The sequence below is a fragment of the Suncus etruscus genome, chromosome 7, assembly GCF_024139225.1.
Source record: "Suncus etruscus isolate mSunEtr1 chromosome 7, mSunEtr1.pri.cur, whole genome shotgun sequence".
Taxonomy (NCBI): domain Eukaryota; kingdom Metazoa; phylum Chordata; class Mammalia; order Eulipotyphla; family Soricidae; genus Suncus; species Suncus etruscus.
Window position 1 is genome coordinate 77290265 of NC_064854.1, and position 11166 is coordinate 77301430.

The 11166-nt window shown below is 35.7% G+C and overlaps 1 non-coding gene across 1 annotated transcript; it reads right to left on the bottom strand.

The window, feature by feature from the left end:
- Nucleotides 1-3265: 3265 nt before the first annotated feature.
- LOC126014925 (U2 spliceosomal RNA) lies at nt 3266-3454 on the bottom strand. Its single transcript, XR_007497870.1, has one exon. It is a non-coding gene; the product is annotated as a U2 spliceosomal RNA (small nuclear RNA).
- Nucleotides 3455-11166: the final 7712 nt, after the last annotated feature.

Sequence of the window (11166 nt, forward strand, 5' to 3'; positions counted from 1 at the left end):
AGCAATAGCACAGAGGTAGAGCATTTACCTTGCACGTGGCTGACCCAGGACGAACCTGGGTTCAATCCTTCCATCCTATATATATGGTCCTCCGAGCCAGGAGAGATTTCTGAATGCATTGCTGCGAGTAAACCCAGAGCGTCAACAGGTGTGACCCATAACAAGCAAATAAACAACATATTTTGACATTAAATTACTGAATGATTTTATGATTATATTATCCATAATAACTGACAAGTGGGCTGTGGATTCACAGCAGAATCAACCTATTGAGAGGATGATCTCTCAATAATCTTTATTTAGAGAAAAAGTCTTGAATTAAACCTGAAGAGAACGGAAATCCTCCAGATTCTCTGCATGAAGCCCTCTTGGTTTTTATCTATAGTATGAAATAATATATATAGTATTTAATAGGCATGGCTACTCTTGAAGCTCCTGCTTCACAGACAACTCCTTTGTTTCTTTGTTTTTCTTCCTTCTTTCCTTCCTTCCTTCCTTCCTTCCTTCCTTCCTTCCTTCCTTCCTTCCTTCCTTCCTTCCTTCCTTCCTTCCTTCCTTCCTTCCTTCCTTCCTTCCTTCCTTCCTTCCTTCCTTCCTTCCTTCCTTCCTTCCTTCCTTCCTTTCTTTCTTTCTTTCTTTCTTTCTTTCTTTCTTTCTTTCTTCTTTCATCATCTTTCTTTCTTTTTGTCTGCCTGCCTTTCTTTCTCTCTTCTTTTTTCTTTCTTTCTTTCTTTTACTTGTCTTTTATTTTTTTGTTTTTGGGTAACATCTAGTGGTCCTCAGGGGTTACTTCTGGCTCTGCACTCAGAAATTATTTCTGGCAGGCTCCAGAGAACACATGGGATGCTGAAGAGTCAAACCGGGTGACTACATAATTCAAGGCAAATGCCCTACTTGCTGGGCTATTATTCTGGCCCCAAGGTACATTCATTTTTCATACTCTGGTACTTAATCACGGAAACTGCATAGAACATAATGAGCCTTGTAAATAATTTGGTTTTACTTTGGGTCAGGAATAAATTACTGTGCTTGATATCCTATATCTGGACAGAAAAAGAATAGTGAGAAAAGAAGGCATTTTTTTGGTTTGAATTGCAGTGGCTGCAAAAATGTCCCAAAATGGTTCTACTTAGCGCTGTTTTGGGGGGTACATGTGGCATCAAAATCATCACCTTTGAGCTTTTTTAGAAAATGCAAACTTTCAAGGTCAAGGTGTGTATTTTCACAAAATGCTCTAGGCCATTCTTGTTCATGACTTAATTTGAGAATTAACCAGCATAAAAGATAAAGACCTATCCAAAAATTTACAGACATTTCTACAAATCCTGAATCTTAGAGGAAAAATACATAAAAGCTTCTTGTGACCTGGAGCTAGTGCTTATTATTCTTAAGTCCTAAAGGAGACAAACAGCTGTTCTCATAACTAGAATACCTTATTAATAGACAAGCAAGACTTTTACAAAATTCAAAAAAAGGATGTTAGCTTCTGTCCTATTAGGTCTTTGTGATGACTTTATTTTAATCAAAGTGGATTAAAAATCATTCACTGTAATATTTTAGGTACATAGTGATAGTGAATCATGGGCGTTCCCACCACCAATATTGTCCTCCCTCAACACCTGTTCCCAGCAAGCATCCCATATTCCCCTCTTTTAACCCCAGGTGGCTAATATTGGTGGTCCTCTTTGTGTCGAGTATGTTGTGAATTGGGTATCGTTCTGTTGCCATTGGCTTTGGATTTGGTGATTAAGTTTGAACCTTTTTTTTATTACTACTTAATATTCATATGATTGTTTGGTCTTGGTAGCCTCCATTATTTCCCCCTCCATTTGTGAGATGAAGCAAGATGGTTCAAGTTGTGCGGTTTTGTTTGAAGGAAAGAGAAAAAAAAATAATGAAATAAAATGGGGCAAAAATCAAACAAGCAAAAAATTAGAGGAGTTCTTCTAGAGGCTATATCTATCAGTTTAAGAGCAGAGAGGGAAAAGGAAGAAAAACATAATAACAGTACAAAAATAAGATAGAGTAAAATAAAAGATAAAAAATATCAAACAAAAACTCGAAAAGCATCAGAGCAATATAGACAGCAGCCATACAATAACCACAGTCCTGAAATAGAAAACAAAACAAAGCCCAAAAGAAAGAAAAATAAACAGCAACAGACAACAACAATCAAACTTAAAAATATTTTTGATTTGTCCTCCCGGCACCTCCGCCCCTCCCCTGCTCATGTCTCTGAGGTTCCCACAGCCACTTCTGGCAGGGGACCTCCCCACCTTCTGCCCCTTCCCCGCCCACGTCTGTGAGATTCCTGGGTCCACACAAGGTAGGGGACCTTCTGCTGCCTCTGCCCCTCCCCCAATCACACCTCTGAGGTCTCTGGTGCCCCCCACTGGGAAGGGCTAGGAATTACAGTCGAGAGGGGTTTCCGGCAGAGGCCTGGAGGAGGTGCAGCTCAGCTCACTTCCAGGTAGGGGAGGAAGGCAAAGGAGCCAAGCTCAACAGCGCCATCCACCATTGTGGTAAGAAGTGGTACTGCACTGGCTGGCAGCAAGAGGGGGAACAACTAACCAGGTTCCCACTAGAGGGCGCACGAGAGGCCAAACATCAGCCAGCGTACCCAACAGTCCCAATCCAGAGAAGGGACCCAGCCCCACACCACAGAGGCAAAGCAGGACAAAATCGGAAGGCACTGCTCTCCTAACCACACCAATAAATGGAAGAAAACATGGGTAAAGTGAGGAGGACCCTAACAGTTGGAGACATGGAGAGAAACTCTAGTAAGTTCCCAAGTCAACCAAAACGCACAGATCCAACAGACGGAGATTTAAAAGCAGCCATGAGAAAGGAAATGCAAGTCATGATGACGGAAATGAGAGAATTGTTAGTCACCGAGTACAAGAAATCCATGGAAGAGTAAATGTTGGGGAGATTAGAAAGGGAATTTCCTTAGCCTAAGAGATACAGAGTTTTTTCACGTTGAAAGTATCTGTCATGGAAAAACTACAGGCTCTGTACATGCTCTTTTACTCTCCCCTAGGTCCTTCTGTGGTGTCAAGGAACTTTTCACTCTGTCGTGGGTGTTAAAATCGTTCCTCTGTAGCTAGAGATCTAGATATTTGCACAGGTCAAAGAATGGAGCCTAGAATGAAGTCTTTATTGTTCTCGGAGTTGTGATCCATCACTGTTGTTTTAATCAGTCTTCTGTAATCAAGTTTGTAGCTAAGATTGTTAAAAACTTCTTTTCTTTCAACCTAATTTCCCCAAAGAGTATGCCATTCCTGTAGGTAGTACAATACCAGGTCAATGCATGGACCAATATGGTGCAAACTCCTATTGCGAATCCCTACTCCAAAATCCATTTAATATATTGTCCTTGGGTAGAGGATATATCAGATATTAAACTAATAACAAGACACTACACTTGATCTTAACCAAAAGGCTGAGAAGTGATGTTTAAAAGCTTCTTGAAATGTGAATGATATTCATTTTTTTTTATTTTTATTTATTTATTTATTTATTTTTATTTATTTTTATTACTTATTCTTTTAAGTAATTAGAGATACTCAGTAATCTGATTGAATGGCTTTTTAAGAGAACAGGGTTTGAATATATATATATATATATATATATATATATATAATGTCAGCACCTCATATAAATGTATTGAACTATCTGATTTTCTCAGGAATCAAAGTTCTTGCCTGATCAAGAGGTCACACAGATTATTTTCAGTACTGGTCAAATTTATGCAATGCCTCTTAATTATCTTCATATCTTCTCTTTGGATTGAAATAGACATACTCATTGTCAGGATATGTATTTTCAACAGAAAAAAAATACATTTTTATATTGATTTATCTCCAGTCCCCTAAAAGACTTTAGATTCTGAAGTGCATTATTCTATATCAGACATATGCTCACATACAGATGAGAGAGCAGCAAAGCAGTTATTATCCACAATAGATCAAAATCTCTCATTAAAAAACACAGAGCACAGTTTGAAAGTCATTATTTTTTGGCAATCTTATCTCAGATAGCACAATGTGTAGACTGCTAAGGGAAAAAGTGTGAGGTGAGGAAGCGGGAAAATGGGTTCTTTGTCACTGAATCCTCAGGCAATTTTTCCAAAAGCGGCGAGAGGGCAAAAGCTCAGAGATCAAAGGCACATGCTTTTCACGTATGATATTAGGGTCCTAGATTAGATTCCCAGCACTTCTTTTCCTCCTCTTCTGCTAAGCAGGTGTTACCCTGATAGCCTGCCACTAACATGGTAGAAACTGAGCTGTATTGCATTATTTTACATCAGTGTTTTTTCAATAATTTTGTGCAAAATCACACTTTTTTCATGAAAAAAAAAATCACGAAACACACCACCATTAGAAAATGTTATTTTCTTCCTACTAAGTACATTTTTTATATTTAGTCAGAATAGAAATTTGGAGGGTTAAATAATGGCATATTTGAATAATTTATAGAAAAGACAAAAACCTAACATACAGAATTGTTTCTTGAGAGTGGTATTTCTTCTGAAAAGAAGTCATTTTATTAAATTTTCAAATATAGTGAACTATCCTATAAATTAACAGATTAGTTATAATCTTCAAAGAAGTTTTCCAAGATGGAATAGTTATAATTACATTTAGACATTAAATATTATAAATTTATAACAGTATTTAGACTAAGAAATATATAATTTTATATATTTTAAGGCTTCTTTTATTTTATATTCAAATTAAAAAATCTCATGTGGCTTTATATGAAGTATCTAAAATATTTACAGAATATTAATTTTCTTTATCTTATACTACCTCATGTAATTTGATATAGTTTAGAGATTAGTAGGCTTTTTCCAAATAGAAACAAAACATAGGCACATTAACATATTCACAGCATTCTCTAGGTATTTGTAAAATACACTTAATCTTAAAAACAAATCCTAATGTTACCATAGTTATTTTCCTTATGATATTAGATATGTTATACTATGACTTTGGGTATTAATAATGTTTCAGTGAGAATAAAATATATTTTCTTTTTGTACTTAGTGATGGATTAGTAATACAAATATCTTATGTCAGAATCTCATGGTTGGTTAGACCTGCATCACAGGCTAGAAAAAGAAGTCAAGAAAGAAATTCACAATGAGTAAATTAAATTTTCATATTTTAATTGCAGAATGATTCAATAAATTTTTCTTGGATTCTTATTAAATAAGAGAGTTACACTACCAAGTGACTTAGTTTCATGCTGCTTCACAGTAAATAAAAGCATTCCATATCTTCATGCTATGAGTTTCTATATATTATACAGTAAATCAATAGCACTTCATAATAGAATTACATAGCAAGTTTCCCTGTGCTTTACTCTAAATAAATGGAAATTCACAATAGGGTTTATCTTTTACTTTCTATTAATTTCTTTTTTTTTTTTTTTTGGCCACCCCCGGTGATGCTTAGGGGTTACTCCTGGTTATGCATTCAGAAATCACTGCTGGCTTGGAGGACCATATGGCACACCAAAGGATAGAACCACAGTCCATCCTTGGTCAGCCCTGTGCAAGGAAAACTCCCTACTGTTGTGCTATTACATTCTATAAACTTTATGGTAAATCAAATAAATGTATTTATTTGTTTACAAAGTTAATTTTTTGTATCCTAGTCACCATTTTCTTTGAAGTGCAGAAGCATGTTAGTATAATGCCTATGGAATGGGAGAAACTTCATACAATGAAATATGAGTGAATATAAGGTTTTACTATTAATATATAAGGCACTAATAGAGTGTAATAAAATATATGATCATCCAAAACTGGGGAAAAAGACAAACAAATATTTCCTCAAAGAAGAAACACAGATGGTCAAAAGGTATATGGAAAAATGCTCCTCATCAATACTCATTAGGGAGATATAAATCAGGAAAACAATGAGGTATCATCTTACTCCATAGAGTATGGCACACATCAAAAAGAACAAGAACAATCAGAATTTGCATGGATACAAGGAAAAAGAAACTTCCACTCACTTCTTATTGGGAATGCAGACTGATTCAGTCTTTTTGGTAAACAATATGAATATTTCTCAAAAAACTAAAATTTGGGCTTCCATATTACAAGCAATTCCACTCCTGAAAGTATGTCCTAGGAACTCCAAAACATAATGCAGAAATGACTTCTGCATTCCTATATTCATTGCAGCACTATTCACAATAGTGAGAATCTGGAAACAACTTAATTGCCTGAGAACAGATGAGTAGGTAAAGAAGTAGTTGTATATCTAGATAATGGAATACTGTACAGCTGTTAGGAAAAATTAAGTCATAAAATTTGCTTATACATGAATAGATTTGAAGAGCATTATGCTGAGAAAAATGAGTCAGAGGAGACAGACACAGAATATTGAGCTTATTTGTGTCATATAAAAATAGTATGGTAATAATATTTAGAAACAATATATGTGAAGGCCAGGAGGACTAGTCCATGGTAGGAAGCTTTCAACAGATATGGGGAGTACAGTTAAAGTAGAGAAGAGACCTTTATGACAGTGATACTTTGAAATTATCATTCTGGGGAAGATATGGTTACTGAAAGCATATTAATTAATATAAATGGCACCCACAAGATCTAAAATAAAAAAAGAAGTTTGGTTAGAAATTCTGTAACAAAGTCAGGCAGGGGAGATGGCAGGGGACAGTTAGGGAGAAACTGGGAACATTGTCGGTGGGTAATATGCATTGGTAAGAGTGTTGCATATTGCATGACTAAAAATTATGAACAAATTTGTAATTGTAAAAAAACCCTAACGGAATTATGAAACAGCATTAAACAAATTATTTAAATAAAATCACTTTTAGAAATATAAAATAACCTCTGTAGCTGCCAAAACATAAGAAAATAAAGCATAGGCATACTTGTTCTGATAAGTACATATTATTGTTACTTCATAGAGCTAAAGATTTTCTCATGAGTAAATGTATCTTTAAAGATAAGCATTTATTTTATAATATATTTAAGCACCATAATTACAAACATGATTGTAGTTGGTTTCATTCATATAAAGAACACCTCCTTTACCAATGCAATATTCCCACCACCAATGCCCCTCATTTCTCTCCTCCCCCACCTCTTGCCTGTATTTGAGGCAGGCATTCTTGTTCTTTCACTCATTAACATTGTCATCATAGTTAGTGTAGTTATTTCTCTAAATGCATTCACCACTCTTTGTAGTGATCTTCATCTTTCCAGCCATCATCTCTTGGCATTATTAAAATAATGTCTTTTATTTTTCTTAAAATCCATAAATGAGTGAGACTATTATGTGTCTATCTCTTTCCCTCTGATTTATTAATTCAGTATAATAGTTTCCATGTCCATCTATGTATAGAAAATTTCATCTTCATCTCTCCTAAAGGCTGCATAATATTCCATTGCATATATGTACCACAGTTTATTTAGCCATTCATTGATTGAAGGGTGATGCAATGAGGAAGGATTCCTGCTGATTTCTGCTGGGTGTCAGAAAGGTGCAGAAGCCATCTTGGGCCATGCTGTTTCCAGCCGCCTGAGATTAGATTTCATCAGCATTCCTGCCAGTGATCCTGCCTGCTTCAGAGGTGGGTCGGGATGCATACATAGTGATTCCTGCCAGATTCTGCTGGGTGTCAGAGGCACTCGGTGCTCATCTTGGGCCATGCTGTTAACAGCAGCCTGAGACTGGATTTCTTCAGCTTCCTTACTAGCAGACTTGCCAAAGAATACCACCACCACATGTATAAAATTCCACAATACAACTGTAACAATGGGGAAACAATGCAGGCCAACACCAGGCAATGAAAATGGAGATGGCAATTCTGAAGACCCACAAATGGCCAACCACCTAGTTAGTCTCCCAGATATGAAGTTTAGAAAAGAAATATGGAGGATGTTCAAGGAACTCAAAGAAAGTATAGAAGAGAACACTAATAAGAATCAAGAGAATATGAAGATAGAAATCAGAAAATTCCAAACTGAAATATCAGGTCAAATAACAGGTCTGAAAAACTCAGTAGACAAATTAACCGGCAAAATAGATAAGCTCTTGAACAGGGTAACAGCAGCTGAGGATAGAATTAGTGTGCTGGAAGATGAGATGAATAACAACTCCATACAGCAGAAGAGACTGGAAAAAACCCATAAAGAAAATGATCAGACAATGGAAAAATTACTCAAAGAATGTGAACAGATGAAAATAGAAGTCTTTGATAAACTCAATGGAAACAACGTAAGAATCATTGGAGTCCTAGAGAACCAGAAAGAAAATCACTAGGAAGAATCAATGGTCAAGAACATCATTAAAGAGAAGCTACCAGAGCTAAAGAATACATGTGACCAAATTACGCATGGCCGAAGAGTACCAACTAAAAGAGACCACAGGAAAAACACTCTAAGAAACATCCTAGTCACAACAACAAATACCACAGAGACAGAATACTGAAAGCAGCAAGATCAAAAAGGGAAATTACATTCAAGGGAGCATCCTGGAGAATTACAGCAGACCTATCACCAGAAACACTCAAGACCAGAAGGCAGTGTTGGGACATAGTGATAAAACTCAATGAAATAAATGCTTCACCTAGAATATTTCACCCAGCCAAACTCACTTTCAGGTTTGAAGGAAGAATACATGGCTTCACAGACAAACAACAGCTAAGAAACTTTACAGACTTAAAACCAACCTTAAAAGAAAAACTGAAAAATCAACTTTAAGATAAGACTGACCAACAGACACATCAAACATTGATATAAAGATGGCACTAAATCCCATGACAATTTTTTCACTCAATGTCAATGGACTAAATGCACCCATTAAGAGACACAGAGTGGATAAATGGATCAAAAAACTCAATCAAACCTTCTGCTACCTCCAAGAAACACACTGAATAGCCAGAACAAACATAGATTCAAAACAAAAGGCTGGAGGAAAATTTACCAAGCAAAAAGCACTCATAAAAAAGCTGGATTGGCCATACTAATATCAGATGATGCAAACTTTATACTCAGAAAAGTTGTAAGGTACAAAGATGGACATTTTGTAATAATCAAGGGATACGTACAGCAGGAAGAAATCACTCTCCTAAACATATATGCACTTAATGAGGGGCCAGCAAAGTATTTAATACAATTGCGGACAAATCTAAAAAATAGTATCAATAACAACACAATAATTGTGGGAGACCTCAACATGGCTTTGTCAACACTTGATAGGTCAACCAGAAAGACTGAAACCTAACAAAAATATACTAGATCTGAAAAGAGAAATGGAAGAAAGAGTCCTAGTAGATATATATAGGTCACTCCACCTACAAAAACCTGGATACACATTCTTCTCCAATGTACATGGGTCGTTCTCCAAAATAGACTACATGCTAGCACATAAAACATACCTTCATAATATCTAGAGGATAAAAAATTTTCAGGTTACCTTCGCTGACCACAAGGCTCTGAAATTATATGTGAACTACAAAAAAACATAAAAGAAAAACTTTAACACCTGGAAATTAAACAGCCTAATACTGAACAACCAGTTGGTCCGAGATGAAATCAAAGAGGAAATCAAAACTTTCCTGGAAACAAATGACAATAAATACACAAACTATGAGAACCTATGGGACACAGCAAAAGCGGTCTTAAGAGGAAAAATTATAGCTTTGCAAGCACATATAAGGAAAGAAGAAGGGGCATACCTAAATACCTTAATGAAACAACTCAAAGAATTAGAAAATTCACAACAAAAGCAACCAAAAATAGGGAGACACAATGAAATAACAAATACAAATACAAAGCTGAGAGCAGAAATCAATGAAGTGGAAACCCAAAAAACAATCTAACGTTCAATGAAAGCAGAAATTGGTTCTTTGAAAAAATAAACAAGATTGATAGACCATTGGCAAAACTAACAAAAAAAAAGAGAGAGAGAAACTTGATAACTTATATTAGGAATGAAAATGGGGAGATCATTTCTGACATGGCAGAGATTCAAAGGGTAATCAGAAACTACTTTGAGAAAATCTATGCCACTGAAAATGAGAACCTGGAAGAAATGGATAATTTCTTGGACTCTTATAATATTCCACAGTTGAATGAAGAGGATGTAGCATATCTAAACACCCCCATCACTATTGAGGAAATTAAGACAGTAATCAAATATCTGCCCAAAAGCAAAAGCCCAGGTCCAGATGGATTCACTAATGAATTCTTTCAAATATTTCAAGAAGAACTACTACCAATCCTGTCAAGACTCTTTCAAGAAATTGAAAAACCAGGAACACTTCCAAATAGCTTTTATCAAGCCAACATCACCTTGATACCTAAACCAGATAGAGATGCTACCAAAAAAGAAAATTACAGACCAATATCCCTGATGAATGCAGATGCAAAGATCCTCAACAAAATGTGGCAAATAGAATTCAATGCCTTGTTAAGAAGATCATTCACTACGATCAAGTAGGTTTCATCCCAGGAATGCAAGGATGGTTTGACATTCATAAATCTATCAACTTAATACACAACATTAACAACAAGAAAAATAAAAATCACATTCAGAGGAAGAATTTGATAATGTCCAACATCCATTCTTGATCAAAACTCCCAGCAAGATGGGAATGAAAGGAATCTTTCTCAATATAGTTAAGGCCATCTACCACAAGCCAGTTGCAAATATTATCCTCAATGGAGAAAAACTAAAAGCCTTTCCTCTAAATTCTGGCAAAAAACAAGGCTGTCCTCTCTCACCATTTCTATTCATTATAGCACTGAAACTACTTGCTATAGTGATTAGGCAAGAAAAAGATATCAAAGGAAACCAGAAAGGAAAGGAAGAAGTCAAGTTCTCACTGTCTGCATATGACATGATACTATATGTAGAAAACCTTAAGGAATCTACCAAAAAGCTGCTAGAAACAATAGATTCATAAAGCAAGGTGGCAGGCTACAAAATTAACACACAAAAATCAATGACTTTTTTATACACTAATAATAGCAGAGAAGAAATGGACATTAAGGAAACAACCCCATTCACATTAGTGCCACACAAACTCAAATATCTTGGAATCAACTTGACTAAAAATGTGAAGGACCTATACAAAGAAAACTATAGAACTCTGCTACAAGAAATAAGAGAGGATATGCGG